The 20128-nt window shown below is 41.1% G+C and overlaps 1 protein-coding gene across 3 annotated transcripts in view; it reads left to right on the forward strand.

Annotated features, from left to right (window-relative positions):
* The first annotated feature begins 310 nt into the window (after positions 1-310).
* The window catches only part of LOC106603321 (teneurin-1), a 188205-nt gene continuing 168387 nt past the window's right edge, over positions 311-20128 (forward strand). For all 3 annotated transcript variants that reach the window (XM_082974568.1, XM_014196852.3, XM_082974570.1), the window contains exon 1: positions 311-696. The gene's annotated coding sequence lies outside the window, so the exon portion shown is untranslated. The remainder of the gene's footprint in view (positions 697-20128) is intronic.

A 20128-nucleotide genomic window follows, 5' to 3' on the forward strand; every position in this document is an offset into this window, starting at 1 on the left:
GGCCCCCAACCAAATGAACTGCCAATAAGCCAACATTCCATTCAAACAATGCAGTCAATCCACAGCCATACGGTATACTTACTGAAATCAGTAGACCAGAGGACTAAAACAAGTTGTAAATGCAACAAGTACTGAAATTAGCTTTTAAACAGCAACATTTTCTCTCAGCCTCATTGCAAAATGTGTAGAATTGTCGGATGCGTAGCACTGTTTCCCCCCCAGAAAAGGGGCTCTTGTTCAGACCTTGCGGACGCCCCGCGAAACTGCGGTACGCCACTGACCTTACCTCGTCAGGCTGGCTGTGTTGGATGGTGAAATTATTGCTCACCGGTGCCACACCCCCTTCTTCTCTGTAGCTTATGGTATATTCCAATGATGCTGAGTTGGTGATTGTGTCCACCAGGGAAGATTTTTTTTTAAAGATGAACAGTTGAATCCTAACCATTAGAAAAAAGCTAATCACACGCGTTCCGCTCTACATATCAAACGCTGTCTTGCCATTCTCTTCGACACATTCACCGGAGCATCATAGCCTATTCAGCTGAAGCGAGCGTAGCTCAACCGTCATCATTGCGTTATTTGCCAAGGATACACGAGGATACAGCATATAATAATGTGAACAGTCTTCTTCTTATTTCTAATGAAGTGAAACTATGGCATGGGAATAAGCCTCCGGTATGGTCACATCACGAAAAGGTGAGCCATTTGTCTACTAGCTACTGCTTTCAGCCTGTGTCTATCGTAGAATTGCTACGTGGCGCGCTATATTCTACTGTATCGCTCCTGAATCGTGGTATCCTCAGGTGCAAAAACATTCGAGAAAGGGATTGTAGGCTATAGTGAGTGCAGTGATAGCCCCGTATCAATACACAAGGTGCCGTCTAGGCTATGGGATATTCCCATTCGGTGGGCCCGTGGTGCTAATGGACATTATCTTTATGTTCCTAGCTGGTGATACCAACTCTGAGGAAAGGACATTCTGTCGTAGCCAACCTAAACATGACCATTTCGCTAACGGCTACAGACTCCACCTGTCCCGTAAACTTTACAGACAGCAAGGTAATTGGAGTTGCCATGTTGGGCAGCAATGAACCAGTGCATTACAATATATTTATTAGGCTTACATTGTGTACGTTAAGGTTAGGCTATAATGTAGCTTAACTTGTGTATCGTATTGTTAGTAGTGTGTAGCCTAGTAGTAGTATTATACATTCAGTAATGTCGGCAGTTCTGCGAATATAGAATTATCAGTATCAGTCGATCAGCTTTCTCGGGTAAAGATGCAGACAAGTAGCCTATGTAAAATGTTATACTAATGCACTTGGCTTGATGTCATGACCAGAAACAAAATATATTTGACAACTTTCAAAGATGAAACAAACAAAATCATTTTTATAATAATATCTGAATTGTATCTATGACAGGTTGTACAATTGCTGCTATCTGTTGACAACCTTGTGCAATGTGCAAGACAGACCCGTCTGAAACTGGCATCTGACATATTTCTTACTCAGCCGTGTCCAGTAATAGCTTTAATAACATGTGTTTAATTGAAAACAACTGTTACATATATGTTACCTGCAATTATGTTTTTTTTTTTTTTACATGATAACGCTACTGAGTATGATGGCATTTATTGGCATTCATTTGCTCTCAGGAGCCACCTGAAACACACAGGCTCTGGGCTATTATAGTCAGAGGCAATGCTGAGCTTCCATTACTGCATTTTTGGAAAATGTTAATTATATTAATCTGCATTGAGTAGGCTAGATGAAACCACTGCAGATGTGCTATGCGAAAGCCATATTCATGTACCGTTATGTAAGCCTACCTCATGTAGTGTAATGGATGATATTCTTGGTATTCTTATCAAATGCTATGAACCTCTTGAATAGATCAATCCGAATATCATCCGAATAAAACGCAGCTCTAAAATCTAAATACCAGTAGGCCTATTGGATTGATAAACAGTGTGACCACAGTTCATTTTCTAGATAAAAGGACACAGTCATTTTTTTTTTGAGTTATTGAGTTTAAAATCTATACAAGCAAGTCCCAGTGTGTTTTGAGAAGTCATGTACTGTACCCTGAATTCAGTATGGTTTACATTGTACATCATCAAGCAGCCAGTCTTCCCTTGCCTTATTTCTCACCCATTTCAATTTAATCACTGGGTTTAGCTGTAGAGAAAAATATTGGGAAAAAAATAGCTACTGTTACATATCGCAATATTATTTTGGATGATATTATATCAATACTGGGACTTTTTGTTGTTGTTGCTAGGTAGCGTTAGCTAACGCTAGTCGGCTGTACCAGTGCCAAAACTACAGTATTTTTCATCTTATAGCTTGTTATCCATCTTCTTTTGAAATAATAGTGAGTCAATATGTTTTCAGCACTTTTATTTTCAAGACTGATCAAAACACATTTTCTCTTGCTGTGCTATCTCCTGTCTCTCTGCTGCAGACATAAAGTGAGCAATATGTTTGGAACATCAGATCACAATAAAATTGCAGTAACAAATCGCAATACATATAGAATCGTGAGAATTGAAATACATAGTGTACCGGCACCTGCTTCATTCCGCCAATTAGGTTCCTTTTTAATAAGTAGTGTAACTTGGTGCAAAAAAACATTCTGTCATAAAGGGCACTTCATCAAAAACATGTTTTCCCATCTCAAGAGGTTCAATTATAAAAACACTATAGTAAGTGCCTATTAAGTGTCAAATAAAGTAAGAGTTGATGACATCTCAAATCAGCCATAAATTCCCTTTTGACAGGGGGAATGGAAGCTTGTTGTGTGAAACAGGGAGGGGCAATTGATTGCAAGCTTGACATTATTTTAATTGTTAAAACATTTCTAGCCTGTCTATCTATGTGCCATCAAACACCTGCAGCATATCCAGAATGCTGCAGCCTACCTGGTGTTTAACCTTCCCAAGTTCTCCCATGTCACCCCGCTCCTCCGCACACTCCACTGGCTTCCAGTCGAAGCTCGCATCCACTACAAGACCATGGTACTTGCCTATGGAACAGCAAGAGGAACTGCCCCTCCCAACCTTCAGGCTATGCTCAAACCCTAGACCTTAACCAGAGCACTCCATTCTGGCTCCTCTGGTCTTTTGGCCCTCCCACCACTACTGGAGAGCAGCTCCTGCTCAGTCCAGTCCAAGCTCTTCTCTGTCCAGGCACCCTAATGGTGAAACCAGCTTCCCCCTGAAGCTAGGACAGCAGAGCCCCTGCCTATCTTCCAAAAACATCTGAAACCCTACCTCTTCAAAGAGTATCTTAAATAATCCCCCTTACTAGCTCTGACTTTTCTGACAGCTACTTTGAGGAGAAATGTACTTTCTATGCCTGTGATATGTGGTTGTCCCACCTAGCTATCTTAAGATGAATGCACTCACTTTAAGTCACTCTGAATAAGAGTGAATACTAAATGACAAACATTTTAATGTAACAGGGTTGACCTTTTTATGCTCAACCCGCTTAGTTTCACACCACAAAACACCAGAACATGTCCAAAAAGAGTACAAGCAGCTCACCTGCTTTTACACTATGATTTGACCGTTCAATGTTACTTTTGAAAAAAACTATTTTGAAAGGAATAGTTTCACCATATTAAAATGAGAGTTTTGTGTCCGTAACAGGGTTGACCTTAAAATTAGGGACAGGGTTTTTGTTAAACTTAAAATTAATCACATTAAATAAATAATCATCTTCAGAAATTACTTTGTCAAAGCAACAAAATAACAAGGGCTTTACAATGATCGTGAACACTGCATTTTGGCACTTTAGCAAGTCTTTATTCATATACAAAATATAAATTATTGAAAACTCAGTGTTTCAAGCTTTTAAAATTCAATATTTGTGTACAATTTATAATTGAAATATCAAAGGGACGCAAAAGACACTCCTTTCGTGGAATGACCCACCTAAGTATCGTGATAATATCGTATTTTGAGGTCCCTGGTCATTTCCAGCCCTAGAGAAACGCACAAATGCAAGTTTTGAAATGATTAGGACATAAAAAGCTTGCTTATGTTATTCTGCATTTATGTCTAAGCACATCAGCTAAGATTCAGAATAGGTTTTACAGATTGTAGAGAAACACAGTTTGATTTGTATGATGCTAAAGCAAGACCTGCCCATCTTACATATCAAAACAAGTCATTGCACTTGGTTAGTCTTCTGCATAATCTATCTTTAATATATATTTAATAACGCCAACAGTGCTTTTGTTTCTAGACCTTCATTTCACAAAAGAAACCTTCAGTTATTATACTGAACAAAAATATAAATGCAACAAAACAATTTTAAAGATTTTACTGAGTTACAGTTCATATAAGGAACTCAGTCAATTGAAATTAATTCATTAGGCCCTAATCTATGGATTTCACATGACTGGGAATACAGATATGCATCTGTTGGTCAAAGATACCTTAAAATAAAAGGTACGGGCGTAGATCAGAATACCAGTCAGTATCTGGTGTGACCACCATTTGCTTCATGCAGCGTGACACATCTCCTTCGCATAGAGTTGATCAGGCTGTTGATTATGGCCTGTTGAATGTTGTCCCACTCCCCTTCAATGTCTGTGCGAAGTTGCTGGATATTGTCGGGAACTACAGTCGTGGCCAAAAGTTTTGAGAATGACACATATTCATTTTCACAAAATCTGCTGCCTCAGTTTGCATGATGGCAATTTGCATATACTCCAGAATGTTATGAAGAGTGATCAGATGAATTGCAATGAATTGCCAAGTCCCTCTTTGCCATGCAAATGAACTGAAATCCCAAAAACATTTCCACTGCATTTCAGCCCTGCCACAAAAGGACCAGCTGACAGCATGTCAGTGATTCTTGCATTAACATAGGTGTGAGTGTTGACGAGGACAAGGCTGGAGATCACTCTGTCATGCTGATTGAGTTCGATTAACAGACTGGAAGCTTCAAAAGGAGGGTGGTGCTTGGAATCATTGTTCTTCCTCTGTCAAACATGGTTACCTGTAAGGAAACACGTGCCATCATCATTGCTTTGCACAAAAAGGGCTTCACAGGCAAGGATATTGCTGCCAGTAAGATTGCACCTAAATCAACCATTTATCGGATCATCAAGAACTTCAAGGAGAGCAGTTCAATTGTTGTGAAGAAGGCTTCAGGGTGCCCAAGAAAGTGAAGCAAGCGCCAGGACCGTCTCCTAAAGTTGATTCAGCTGCGGGATCGGGGCACCACCAATACAGAGCTTGCTCAGGAATGGCAGCAGGCAGGTGTGCGTGCATCTGCCTGCACAGTGAGGCGAAGACTTTTGGAGGATGGCCTGGTGTCAAGAAGGGCAGCAAAGAAGCCACTTCTCTCCAGGAAAAACATCAGGAACAGACTGATATTCTGCAAAAGGTACAGTGATTGGACTGCTGAGGACTGGGGTAAAGTCATTTTCTCTGATGAATCCCCTTTCCGATTGTTTGGGGCATCCGGAAAAAAGCTTGTCCAGAGAAGACAAGGTGAGCGCTACCATCAGTCCTGTGTCATGCCAACAGTAAAGCATCCTGAGACCATTCATGTGTGGGGTTGCTTCTCAGCCAAGGGAGTGGGCTCAACACAGCCTTGAATAAAGAATGGTACCAACACATCCTCCGACAGTAACTTCTCCCAACCATCCAGGAACAGTTTGGTGACGAACAATGCCTTTTCCAGCATGATGGATCACCTTGCCATAAGGCAAAAGTGATAACTAAGTGGCTCGGGGGAACAAAACATCGATATTTTGGGTCCATGGCCAGGAAACTCCCCAGACTTTAATCCCATTGAGAACTTGTGGTCAATCCTCAAGAGGCGGGGTGGACAAACAAAAACCCACAAATTCTGACAAACTCCAAGCATTAATTATGCAAGAATGGGCTGCCATCAGTCAGGATGTGGCCCAGAAGTTAATTGGCAGCATGCCAGGGCGGATTGCAGAGGTCTTGAAAAAGAAGGGTCAACACTGTAAATATTGACTCTTTGCATCAACTTCATGTAATTTTCAATAAAAGCCTTTGACACTTATGAAATGCTTGTAAATATACTTAAGTATTCCATAGTAACATCTGACAAAAATACCTAAAGACACTGAAGCAGCAAACTTTGCGGAAATTAATATTTGTGTCAAAACTCTCAACTTTTGGCCACGACTGTAGAACATGCTGTTGTACACATTGATCCAGAGCATCCCATACATGCTCAATGTCTGGTGAGTATGCAGGCCATGGAAGAACTGGGACATTTTCAGCTTCCAGGAATTGTGTACAGATTTTTGCAACATGGGGTCGTGCATTATAATGCTTAAACTTGAGGGGATGGCCGCGGATGAATGGCACGACAATGGGCCTCAGGATCTTGTCACGTTATCTTTGTGCATTCAAATTGCCATGGATAAAATGTATTTGTGTTCGTTGTCTGTAGCTTATGCCTACCCATACATAACCCTATCGCCATCATGGGGCACTCTGTTCACAATGTTGACGTCAACAAACCGCTCGCCCACATGATGCCATACACGTGGTCTGCGGTTGTTAGGACAAATTCTCTAAAACGACATTGGATGCGGCTTATGGTAGAGAAATTAAAATTCAATTCTCTAGCAACAGCTCTGGAGGACATTCCCGCAGTCAGCTTGTCAATAGCACACTCCTTCAAGACTGTTGGAAAAACATTCCAGGTGAAGCTGGTTGAGAGAATGTCAAGAGTGTGCAAAGGGTGGCTACTTTGAAGAATCTCAAAAATAAAATATATTTTGATTTGTTTAACACTTCTTTGGTTACTACATGATTCCATATGTGTTATTTCATAGTTTTGATGTCTTCACTATTATTCTGTAATGTAGAACATAGTACAAATAAAGAAAAACCCTTGAATGAGTAGGTGTGTCCAAACTTTAGACTGGTACTGTATATTCCCATGGGGTCCCGTGTATCTCAGTTGGTAGAGCATGGAGCTTGCAACGCCAGGGTTGTGGGTTAGATTCCCACGCAGAACCAGTATGAAAAATGTATGCATTTACAACTGTAAGTTTCTCTGGATAAGACCATCTGCTAAATTAATAAAATGTAAAAAATATTTAACTAATGGGAGATGCCGTTGGGTTATTCTTTCTTTTAATGTCCAAGGAAATATGGAAACATATTGGTGGGACATTTGATGTCTAAAGGTGGTGAAAACAAGAGTATTAGTATGCATATTTGCAATTCTTAAATGGAAGTAATGTGATGTTGACCTCCTCAATGACAACCCCTAGGCATATCTTCTCAATGTATGAGACACATTGTCGAGTATGGCCTGCCTTTTTGCAGAAAAGTACAAGGTGACACTTTATTTACAGGTCTGGTTATGAATTCCTAATACATTATCACATAGTTTCAGAACCATTAAATTAAGTAAATACATATGGTCTGTTGTTCACTTGCCCTGGTAATATATGGTTTAGTGTCAGTATTGGTTGTGGTGAAGGTGGTACTGTTGGTAGCGCTGGTATTTGTAGTTATATCACTACTTAGAAGTTGCATCAAATATGAACTCTCCCTCTCTCCCATTGGCATTGAAACAACCAATTGTTTTCATGTCTGCCTAACCTTATTCTGAGTTATTTATGTTCACTTTGTATTCAACTGATAAAATAAAAACTGAATCTGAATTGAAGTTTGAGTAATATTTCCCATAGTTTATAATATTTTGTTTTCTCCCCGTATCATGTGGTTGTATAACAGCCTTTTCTGCCCAACGTCAACTGCCTATTTTCTATTCAATGATTTGTCTCCACCTCTTCCACCCATGCTTGTCTGTTGATGGCTGTACATTTTTCTTCTCAAATTATGCCATTGGCATACCCTGTAGTCAAAGGGATTGTAGTCTTTACAGCAAAGGTAATAATTTCACCCCCCCCCCCCCCCCCCCCCCACCATCCTCTCCATAGCCTCCCACTTGAGCGGTGGCTTACTCTACCTACAGTACCTTTCCATACAGTAACCATATTTGTTTAAATCTATCTTGTACATGGTGTTATGTCCCCATATTAACCTATATAATTTGGGTCATGTTAGTTTGGCTTCATGCATTTCTAGATTTAGTTTTTATCAGGAAGGTACTGATCATATAGTAGTTGAGACTAAACAATTACTGTTTTTTGAGTCTCTAAATGGTATTGATATAAATGATCCAGTTTAAAAACAAATTACACTGAACAGAAATATAAACTCAACATGTAAAGTATTTGTCCTGTGTTTCATGAGCTGAAATAAAAGATACCAGAAATATTTTATGCAAACAAAAAGCTGATTTCTCTCATTTTGGGCACAAATTTGTTTACGTCTCTGTTAGGGAGCATTTCTTCTTTGCCAAGATAATCCATCAACCTGACAGGTGTGGCATATCAAAAAGCTGATTTAAACAGCTTGATCATTACACAGGTGCACCTTGTGCTGCGGACAATAAAAGGCACTCTAAAAAGTGCAGTTTTGTCACAGATGTATTGACTGCAGGCATGTCCACCAGAGCTGATGATAGAGAATTAAATGTTAATTTCTCTACCATAAGTCACTTCAAACGTCGTTTTAGAGAATTTGGCAGTATGTCCTACCGGCCTCACAACCGCAGACCACGTGGTACACACCAGCCCAGGACCTGCACATCCGTCAAGTCTCTCTTGACTTGAGAGGATATAGTCATAAAGTGAATATCAGTACTACACCATAACTTGTAACATGCCATACAGTAGAGTGACACACTACATCTCTTATGGGTGGCAGGTAGCCTAGTTGGGCCAGTAACTGAAAGGTCGCTGGTTTGAATCCCTGAGTTGACTAGGTGAAAAACATATGCCCTTGAGCAAGGCACTTAACCCTAATTGCTCTTGTAAGTCGCTCTGGATAAGAGTGTCAGTTAAATTACTATATGAAAATTATATACAGTACTTGGCTTAGGCAGGAGCTCCTTTCTTCATTCAAGGAACCATTGAACCATGATTTACTGTACTTTGAAAAAGCACCTGTGTTCAATACAGCAACATGTGTAGGCTAGAGGTTAAAAGAGATTTTGAAGAGCTCTTGATACCAGAGATATCTTTTGAGTTCTGTGTGTGGAAAACCCAATGTCGTATTTGTTTGCACTTGTATAACCTATCCAAAAAGTGTTTGCTCAAATATATTAATTGGACTCTAGGGAGAAAGTTGATCAGCTTCTGTTGTTCTCTTTAAATGCTAATGAGGAGGAATTAAACTTTTCCTTTAAATTATTTTGCTTACCTTTCCCATTCGATTTACATTATGTATAAACTGAGACTAATGACTCTAGGTTTGAATAAAGTGGAGCTGGTATCAGACAAAACAAAATAGTGTTTGTTTTCAACAACTGAAGATTTTCAAAGTTTACCTCGCCACTAGAGACCAATGAACAAAGGGAGTGCATCTGGTCCACTGGAGTCTTACAACAGAAGAGCTACAGTAACAACATCTACAAATATTGACTCACAAAAGAACTCAGTGATATCTATTAAGATCTCTGGTTCTTATCACAGAGGGATCAGAACAAAGGACCAGACAAGATGCTTTCTGATGATTAGATGATTCAGAACAACGTGCAAGGATAAGGAAGCTCTGCTGTGGAGATTATTCAAGTAAACTACAGTAACGCACCAAAGTGAAATAAACGAATGATGATGACGAAGAGGAAATGACTGTCTTATATTTTTTCAAATGAGTTTTGACTGGTGTGTGATTTAGTGTGTTCAGTACATGGCACATATATTTCATGTCTAGCACAGATGATTGGTTTGAGGGACGGGCTTTGGAAGGGCCGGCCTAGCAGAGTGGATGGAAGACTGGGAGCAGCCAGCTGCGATGCATGGGGGAACGCACAGTGGAGAGGGGCTTGACAGACGTGACGGTAAGGATAGTGAATGTGTTGCATCTAAGGGCTTGTCCATGAGGGAAGGATGGAGCCAAAGTTGAATGTCAAATGGTAGACTGTTGAGAGATGACTAAAGCGTGAGTGTCATACAGACATTTGACATTGGAAGATTCTGAGTGACACCTTCTTACACTCTAAATGGCCGATTTGCAGCTGCAGCACAATGCAATGAGGACCCTGAAAGTGGAAGCTGTGGGTCATGCAATAAATTGTTAGCTGGTGCCTGGCAAAAGCGCACGTGTCAGAGTAATGCCTCTGTACATTCCTCCATTTGATACATGGCTTTGGAATAAAGTGGATGTATGCCTTTTATAGGAGTGATCTATTCATCCTTACAATAAGATGCCATTCTCATAAGAGATCCCTCTACTTTACTGATAACCCTGGTGCCCCAAACTAGGCTTGTAATGTGAGCGAGCATCAAGAAAAACATCAGTGCTCCTGTTGTAATCCATCTTGAGATCCATGTTGTGTGCGTTGGCCAATTACTCAAAAAGCTTTTATGTGAAAATGCACACGACTCATTTCACTGGTACCACGCAACCATGTGTTCTTTCTTTTTTCCATCTATGGCATACCATTTGATTCTTTGACATACAGTATTTCCATACAGGTTTTACTCTCTCAATGATTTGTATTTAAACATTGAAACAGTGTTGTCAAGAGTGATCATGTCCTCTGATATAAACAGCGGTACCACCCACAGACTCTAGCAAGAACTCTCCAGGTGTTTTCAAATCATAGTTCTAGTGCTTTCAGTTCAAGTCCATTATGTTTCAATGTCTACTGGCAGTTTAGAGCATAAGAACAGAGATTGCTTGTGTAATTTGCTCTGAACTTCAGGACCAGAAATGGTGGGGAGCACCCTTAAAACCAGTTGTACCATTCGTCAAACTGCAAATGAAACCAGCCAATAAAAGGCTTGTACTAGTTCCCATAAACCACCAAGCATTTCTGCATAGGGTGATACATGCCATGCTTCTAAGCCTAGCAAACTGAATTTCATGTTGAGCTAGATCTGCCCACATTCTGGGTCGGTTGCCATGGGGCTTGCTGATAAAAAGGTTACTGTCAGGTTGCTTAACGAATCACACCATTAGATGTTTGTATAAGGGAGGAGCTCCCCTGAGTTAGAGGCTGCGTACAATAGCCTACAAGGAGCAGAAGAAATCAATTGCTACTACTCAGATTACAGGAAATATTAGGGTGTCATCTCATTCGTAACAGATAATCGTAACAGACATTGTTCCGTAAATGGGTACGGTAGACAGCTGGTGGACAAGACTATTGTATCGCCCATGGTTATCCTCGGTAATATTGAATTATGCATACATGTACTCACCATCAAGCACACCATAGGCTTTCATTTTTGTTTTTTGTAGTTATTGTCTAATACACTGTGTTATATACTTTAATTCCTACCATTACATCTTTGTAGAGTATTAGGTTTATAATTTTAGGGAATCCAATCTTCTATGAACAGCAGGCTGACGCATTGGGCCTCTTTTGAGCCCCAGAAACAAACATGTATCTTTAAAGGAGATAAATCAATGCCTTCAGCACTTAATTTGATAGCCTCATGTAGCTAACAGTCCATTAGGCGCTGTGACAACCCAGAGCACCCTGTGAATGTTTACGATCCGTAGGTGTCAAAGCACAACGGGAAAGTCACAGTGAAACATGCTGCCTGTCAGGTCGTAACCTCAAATATTCTGCAAAGCTGCAAAAGTTGAACCTGTGTCAATGGATTACTTTCTCAGGAGATGCGGCTTGTGCTACATTCTGAAAATGGTTATTGCATTAGGAAGAGTCAGTCACCTTTCATTTGCGCATAACAGTGTAGGAAAGAGAAGATTTCAGTGCCTCCCCTTGCCTCCTCCATTCCTGGGCCTGCTTCATTAGAACTGGTGTTCGGGTGGGGAGAGAGAGTGATATCTTCACAGGCCTGCCTGCCCTGTGACAAGGTGAAAGATGATGATCGAGTACGAGACCCCAGAGTTGTAGAAGAGCAAAGGACGAGGCGACAGTCAAGTGCAGTGGGTCCCGGCATCCAAAACAGTGCTGTGGGTGTACGTCTGTCTCTAGTTGTAGACGCCCATTAGATGTTGGCTGTGAATGATTACTTGGAGAACAGTGCTACATTTGATGAGCGTAACAGTAACTACACATTTTTTATAGTCAAAACAAGAACTGACAGTTCACCAATCAGCAACGAAGCACGTAAAAAGTTATTTACTGATGTGTGGGTCCAGTTTATTGCTCTGAAGGCCATGTTATACAATTCCATTTCACCAATTCACCTACTGTATGCAACAGCAATCAAAGAGGAGAGGAGAAGAACCATATAGTTGTATGCTGTGAATGTACAACAGTGTGATGTAAAGAGGCTAGCAAGCAAGAAACATCGAGAGGGAACGAGAGGTCTACTCTACGTGTTATTAAGCTGTAATCCATTATTATAGTACATCCAGTCCCCCACTCTGCTCCGCTCTGCAAGCTGTGACAACTCCATGTGAAGGGACAGGTGTCACTCAGGGTCAAAACAATCCTAGCACTCTCACTTAATTGGACTCCTGTCTTCCCTGGTGGAATGGACAGAGCAGAGCTGGTGTACTGGGAATAACCTAGTATTGGATCATCTCTATACTATACAGTGAGGGAAAAAATAATTTGATCCCCTGCTGATTTTGTACATTTGCCCACTGACAAAGAAATGATCAGTCTATAATTTTTAATGGTAGGTTTATTTGAACAGTGCGAGACAGAATAACAACAAAAAAATCCAGAAAAACGCATGTTAAAAATGTTATAAATTCATTTGCATTTTAATGAGGGAAATAAGTATTTGACCCCTCTGCAAAACATGACTTAGTACTTGGTGGCAAAACCCTTGTTGGCAATCAGAGGTCAGACGTTTCTTGTAGTTGGCCACCAGGTTTGCACACATCTCATGAAGGATTTTGTCCCACTCCTCTTTGCAGATCTTCTCCAAGTCATTAAGGTTTCGAGGCTGACGTTTGGCAACTCGAACCTTCAGCTCCCTCCACAGATTTTCTATGGGATTAAGGTCTGGAGACTGGCTAGGCCACTCCAGGACCTTAATGTGCTTCTTCGTGAGCCACTCCTTTGTTGCCTTGGCTGTGTGTTTTGGGTCATTGTCATGCTGGAATACCCATCTATGACCCATTTTCAATGCCCTGGCTGAGGGAAGGAGGTTCTCACCCAAGATTTGACAGTACATGGCCCCATCCATCGTCCCTTTGATAAGCATAATGTTTCCACCTCCATGTTTGACGGTAGGGATGGTGTTCTTCAGGTCATAGGCAGCATTCCTCCTCCTCCAAACACGGCGAGTTGAGTTGATGCCAAAGAGCTCCATTTTGGTCTCATCTGACCACAACACTTTCACCCAGTTGTCCTCTGAATCATTCAGATGTTCATTGGCAAACTTCAGATGGGCATGTATATGTGCTTTCTTGAGCAGGGGGACCTTGCGGGCGCTGCAGGATTTCAGTCCTTCACGGCATAGTGTGTTACCAATTGTTTTCTTGGTGACTATGGTCCCAGCTGCCTTGAGATCATTGACAAGATCCTCCCGTGTAGTTCTGGGCTGATTCCTCACCGTCCCCATGATCATTGCAACTCCACGAGGTGAGATCTTGCATGGAGCCCCAGGCCGAGGGAGATTGACAGTTATTTTGTGTTTCTTCCATTTGCGAATAATCGCACCAACTGTTGTCACCTTCTCACCAAGCTGCTTGGCGATGGTCTAGTAGCCCATTCCAGCCTTGTGTAGGTCTACAATCTTGTCTCTGACATCCTTGGAGAGCTCTTTGGTCTTGGCCATGGTGGAGAGTTTGGAATCTGATTGACTTGATTGATTCTGTGGACAGGTGTCTTTTTATACAGGTAACAAACTGAGATTAGGAGCACTCCCTTTAAGAGTGTGCTCCTAATCTCAGCTCGTTACCTGTATAAAAGACACCTGGGAGCCATAAATCTTTCTGATTGAGAGGGGGTCAAATACTTATTTCCCTCATTTATGCAAATCAATTTATTACATTTTTGACATGTGTTTTTCTGGATTTTTTTGTTGTTATTCTGTCTCTCACTGTTCAAATAAACCTACCATTAAAATTATAGACTGATCATTTCTTTGTCAGTGGGCAAACGTACAAAATCAGCAGGGGATCAAATACTTTTTTCCTCACTGTAGTTCACGCTTCCTGGGTTTCCATACAAAAAAATGGATAGTCCCGTACCCCTTCAAACATTCAACCTCCAGCTGCGTACCCCCTCTAGCACCAGGGTCAGCGCGCACTCAAATGTTGTTTTTTTTGCCATCATTGTAAGCCTGCCCCACACACACACACACACACACTATACGATACATTTATTAAACATAAGAATGAGTGTGAGTTTTTGTCACAACCTGGCTCGTGGGAAGTGACAAAGAGCTCTTATAGGACCAGGGCACAAATAATAATAATCAATAATTTTGCTCTTTATTTAGCCATCTTACATATAAAACCTTATTTGTTAATAACTCACCAATTTCGATGAGGCTCTCTTGTTCAGATATCGGTAAGTGGACTGGAGGCAGGGCAGGAAAGGGATAACAAATCCAGTTTGTGTTGTCCGTTTCGGGAAAGTACCTGCATAATTGTGCACCCAGCTTAGGTGCTTCGCTATATTACATTTGACATTGTCCGTAAGCTTGAGTTCATTTGCACACAGAAAATCATACAATGATTCCCTTAGCAGCAAGAGCCTTTTGGTGGATGCTGCAGTGTACCCAAGTGGCATCGGGAGCAACTGCTTGCACGGGCATTACCACTCCGCTATGTCTCCCTGTCATGGCTTTTGCACCATCAGTAAAGATACCAACATATCTTGACCACCAAAGCCCATTTGATGTCACAAAGCTATCCAGTACTTAAAAAATACCCTCTCCTGTTGTCCTGGTTTCCAGAAGAGGATGTCTTCCTTAATTGAACCCCAATAAACATAACGAACATATACCAGCAGCTGTGCCAGGCCGCCACATCTGTTGACTCATCCAGCTGTAATGCACAGAATTCACTGGCTTGTATGCGAAGAATCACAACTGTCAGTGTCCACGCTAGCTGGGCTAGCAACAAATGTAGAATTACTGATGCTAGCATTGGATGTGCTCGTGGAAGCAGAACAACTTGTGTCGTTGACAGGTGCAGGTGTAGTACTGCTGGTAGTAGCAGTACTACCAGTAGAGCTGATATGTGACTCTATGGACACGTGCCTTACTTTTTTTTTAACCATTTATCAATTTTTGATCAAACAGAATGTGCAGCAGCTATGTTTGGCTACATATGGACCGTTAGTGGAATTCCCGCGAGAGAGTAACGGTTAATGCGGTTGGATGTTAACTATTTGACTAGGCTACCTCTATTTGACATTGTTATTTTGCTGAACACTAGATGGTTGAATTTTATTTTGGGCTGTGAAACGAGGCTACTCAGGCGAGGAAAAAAAACATCGCCCAAATGTATAGCCCCGTTGGACAATCTAAATGGACTGTTTGAAAATGTGAATCACATTTTTATTTGGCGTACACCCGACAGCATTGCGCGTACCCCCCCAGTTTGGGTATAGCCATTCTAGAATATTGGGTTTCTTACTTTACATATGACCCAGGCAAAAACAATGTCTCTGTCTCTTACTAGTTTTTGTACCTGCTACTTGAATGAAGCCACATCCACCTGCAGAGCTGCATTGGTGAGACATTTATGAGATGTGCTGAAGGCATCCATAAATCTATCAGAATGAGCTGGGGGGCCCTTACGGCTCTTCGGACATGTAAGTATGAATTGGCCTTTACTTAGCGATGGGTCGTGGTGAGGCAGTGTTTGATTAGTGTTGTCACATGGTTGAGCTGCAGTAATGGACCGAGTGGGGCTGCTGCTGCTGCTTGTCACTGTATCCAGACACTGCTTATGACACACTGTTGTTTTATAGCCCCAGAGGATTGCCACTTAAAATGTATGTCTTATTTTCACTATTTAAATGTTCTACTTTTTATTCTCTAGTGCTGTTTTTTCCATAAGGAAAAAAGATAGAGTATTGGACTTTGAAAAACATGAGTCTGTTCACTTAAAACAAGGAAACCCCTTAAATACAATAGTCATTTCTATAAGCACAGGATAATATAATGCATAAAATTGCAAATATATTCAAGGCTTATTCTTATCAATTATTTATGGGAATATATCTTCTATTGCACATTTTATGTCCCACAAATGTGCTAATTTCTGAATAAGCTTACAGTATATTAATGATTTATGATAATAACTCTTTTATGTTGAAAAAAAAAATGCTATTAGACATTTAAATTAGTGGTGGTGATTTTGCCTCTGGAGAGAAATGAAGCATGGCAACCTTGGGTAGGACTTGCCAGAATTGGGTCAACAATTTATTTGGTTGTGTGTGTGTGTACACTTGTGGGTGTGTATGCATAGTTGTTTGTGTCTGGCTGTGCATGTTTACGTGTGTGCATGTGTGTTCTTATCTACAGTACCAGTCAAAAGTTTGGAGACACCTACTCATTCAAGGGTTTTTCTTTATTTTTACTATTTTCTACATTGTATAATAATGGTGAAGACATCAAAACTATGAAATAACACATATGGAATCATGTAGTAACCAAAAAAGTGTCAAACAAACAAATTAAAATATATTTGAGATTCTTCAAAGTAGCCACCTTTTGCCTTGATGACAGCTTTGCACACTCTTGGCATTCTCTCAACCAGCTTCATGAGGTAGTCACCTGGAATGCATTTCAATGAACAGGCGTGCCTTGTTAATTTGTGGAATTTCTTTCCTTCTTAATCCGTTTGAGCCAATCACTTGTGTTGTGACCAGTGGTGGAAAAAGTACCCAATTGTCGTACCTTAATAAAAAATGACTCGAGTGAAAGTCACCAAGTAAAATCCTACTTGAGTAAAAGTATTTGGTTTTAAATGTAATTAGTATCAAAAGTAAATGTTATTGATAAAATATACTTAAGTATCAAAAGTAAAAGTATAAATCATTTTAAAATGTCCTTATATTAAGAAAACCAGACGGCATCATTTTCTTGTTTTTTTTAAATTTACGGATATCTAGGGGCACGCTCCAACACTCAGACATCATTTACAAACGGAGCATGTGTTTAGTTAGTCCGCCAGATCAGAGGCAGTAGGGATGACTAGGGATGTTCTCTTGATACATGCGTGAATTAGACCATTTACCTGTCCTGCTAAGCAGTCAGGCAAAAAGTAGGGAGTAAAAAGTACATCATTTTCTTTGGGAATGTAGTGAAGTAAAAGTTTTCAAAACTATAAATGGTAAAGTACAGATACTACTCAAGTAGTACTTTCAAGTATTTTTACTTAAATACTTTACACCACTGGTTGTGATAAGGTAGGGGTGGTATACAGAATATAGCCCTATTTGGTAAAAGACCAAGTCCATATTATGGCAAGAACAGCTCAAATAAGCAAAGAGAAATGACAGGCCATCATTACTTTAAGACATGAAGGTCAGTCAATAATACGGAACATTTCAAGAACTTTGAAAGTTTTTCATGTACATTCGCAAAATCCATCAAGCGCTATGGTCCAAGCACACCACGCCAGTCGTGAAGAGGGCACGACAAAACCTATTCCCCCTCAGGAGACTGAAAAGATTTGGCATGGGTCCTCAGATCCTCAAAAGGTTCTACAGCTGCACCATCGAGAGCATCCTAACTGGTTGCATCACTGCCTGGTATGGCAACTGCTCAGCCTTCGACAACAAGGCACTACAGAGGGTAGTGCGAATGGCCCAGTACGTCACTGGGGCCAAGCTTCCTGCCATCCAGGACCTCTATACCAAGCGTTGTCAGAGGAAGACCCTAGAAATTGTCAGACTCCAGCCATCCTAGTCATAGACTGTTCTCTCTTCTACCGCAGAGCAAGCGGTACCAGAGCGCCAAGTCTAGGTCCAAGAGGCTTCTTAACAGCTTCTACCACCAAGCCATAAGACTCCTGAAAACCTAATCAAATGGCTACCCTGACTATTTGCATAGCCCCCCCCCCTCTCTCTTTTACACCGCTGCTACTCTCTGTTGTCATCATCTATGCATAGTCACTTTAATAACTCTAGCTACATGTACATATTACCTCAACTAACCCGTACCCCCGCACATTGACTCTGTACCGGTACCCCCCGTATATAGTCTCGCTATTGTTATTTTACTGTTGTTCTTTAATTACTTGTTACTTTTATTTCTTATTGTTATCTGTATTTTTTTTAAACTGCATTGTTGGTTAGGGGCTCATAAGTTAGCATTTCACTGTAAGGTCTACCTACACCTGTTGTATTCGGCGCATGTGACTAATACAATTTGATTTGATGAAACTGGCTCTCATGAGGACCACCACAGGAAAGGAAGACCCAGAGTTACCTCTGCTGCAGAGGATAAGTTCATTAGTTAACTTCACCTCAGATTGCAGCCCAAATAAATGCTTCAGAGTTCAAGTAACAGACACATCTCAACATCAACTGTTCAGAGGAGACTACGTGAATCAGGCCTTCATGGTCGAATTGCTGCAAAGAAATCAATACTAAAGGATACCAATAATAAGAAGAGACTTGCTTGGGCCAAGAAGCACGAGCAATGGAAATCTGTCCTTTGGTCTGATGAGTCCAAATTTGAGATTTCTTTTCTCCAACAGCCGTGTCCTTGTGAGACGCAGAGTAGGTGAACAGATGATCTCCGCATGTGTTGTTCCCACCATGAAGGAGGAGGTGTGATGGTGTGGGCTGCTTTGCTGGTGACACTGTCGGTGATTTATGTAGAATTCAAGGCACACTTAACCAGTATGGCAACCACAGCATTCTGCAGCGATACGCCATCCCATCTGGTTTGCGCTTAGTGGGACTATCATTTGTTTTTCAACAGGACAATGACCCAAAACACACCTCCAGGCTGTTTAAGGGCTATTTGACCAAGAAGGAGAGTGATTGAGTGCTGCATCAGATGACCTGGCCTCCACAATCACTTGACCTCAACCCAAATGAGATGGTTTGGGATGAATTGAGTTAAATAAAAGCAGCCAACAAGTGCTCAGCATATGTGGGAACTCCTTCAAGTCTGTTGGAAAAGCATTTGTCATGAAGCTGGATGAGGGAATGCCAAGAGTGTGCAAAGCTGTTATCAAGGCAAAACAATTTTTAAGCTACTTTATTAACCGGAGTTGATAAAGAGTGATAGGTGCCACTCTAGCCGGCGGGGGAGGGGCTATTCCTTGAGCAAGTGACACAGGGAGCAGGGAGGAGGGAGGGAGAGACGAGAGACCGCAACCAACCAAACCGACTTGTGCAATAGTAGACTAATAGCTGCCATAGCTAGGTTATCTATCATCAAATATGATTACGTAGTACCTGTCTTGACTGCATCAAACCGGGATAAGCTAGTTAAGCTAGCTAATGTTACGCTGCAGTGCATGCGCTTTCCCATCCACAGTTACAAATAACAACAACTCCATTCAGAATATTAAGTAGCAGCCTACCTGTTGGCTCCTGGTTGTTGTTGCCTATCCTTCTCCTTGAACTTTTAATTCCATTTTAATTCCATCTTCCATTGATTTTAGATATCTCCTAACTTTTTCCACACACAATGGCTCTATGACTGTATCCTATTGCCACTTTGACTTATGATTGGCCAACAACAACAACAACAAGCTTCACACGCCACGCGCCACTCTCCACTCTCGTGAAAAGCAAGAGCAGTATAAATTATACAATTGCTCTCTCTAGTGCAGGAGTCCCATTCGGATCTGTACGGGTCCTTCCGGACAAGTCAGTTAAAATTACACATACCCGAGACCTGTGACAATCATTTCAGATATGACCCAGACCCGTGATGTTATTTTGAATTCTTGATCCAGACCCTTGGGTATTCGGGTACAGGTGGATCTGTGAAGACCTCTACGCTCAACCTAAAATTCATAGTTTAGTGAACATACAATTCAACTTGAGAATGTAAGTTGTTTCAGCAGCTATGCCCAAATGTTGAGCAAACTAGAAATCCTACTGTAGCTGTTTGCCTTGATATTTTAAAGGTTGACTTTGGGCACAAAAAACTGTCAAACTCCGCCTATTTCTCAATTTGAAAACAGAAATGG

The sequence above is a fragment of the Salmo salar genome, chromosome 04, assembly GCF_965601325.2.
Source record: "Salmo salar chromosome 04, fSalSal1, whole genome shotgun sequence".
Classification (NCBI taxonomy): Eukaryota; Metazoa; Chordata; class Actinopteri; order Salmoniformes; family Salmonidae; genus Salmo; species Salmo salar.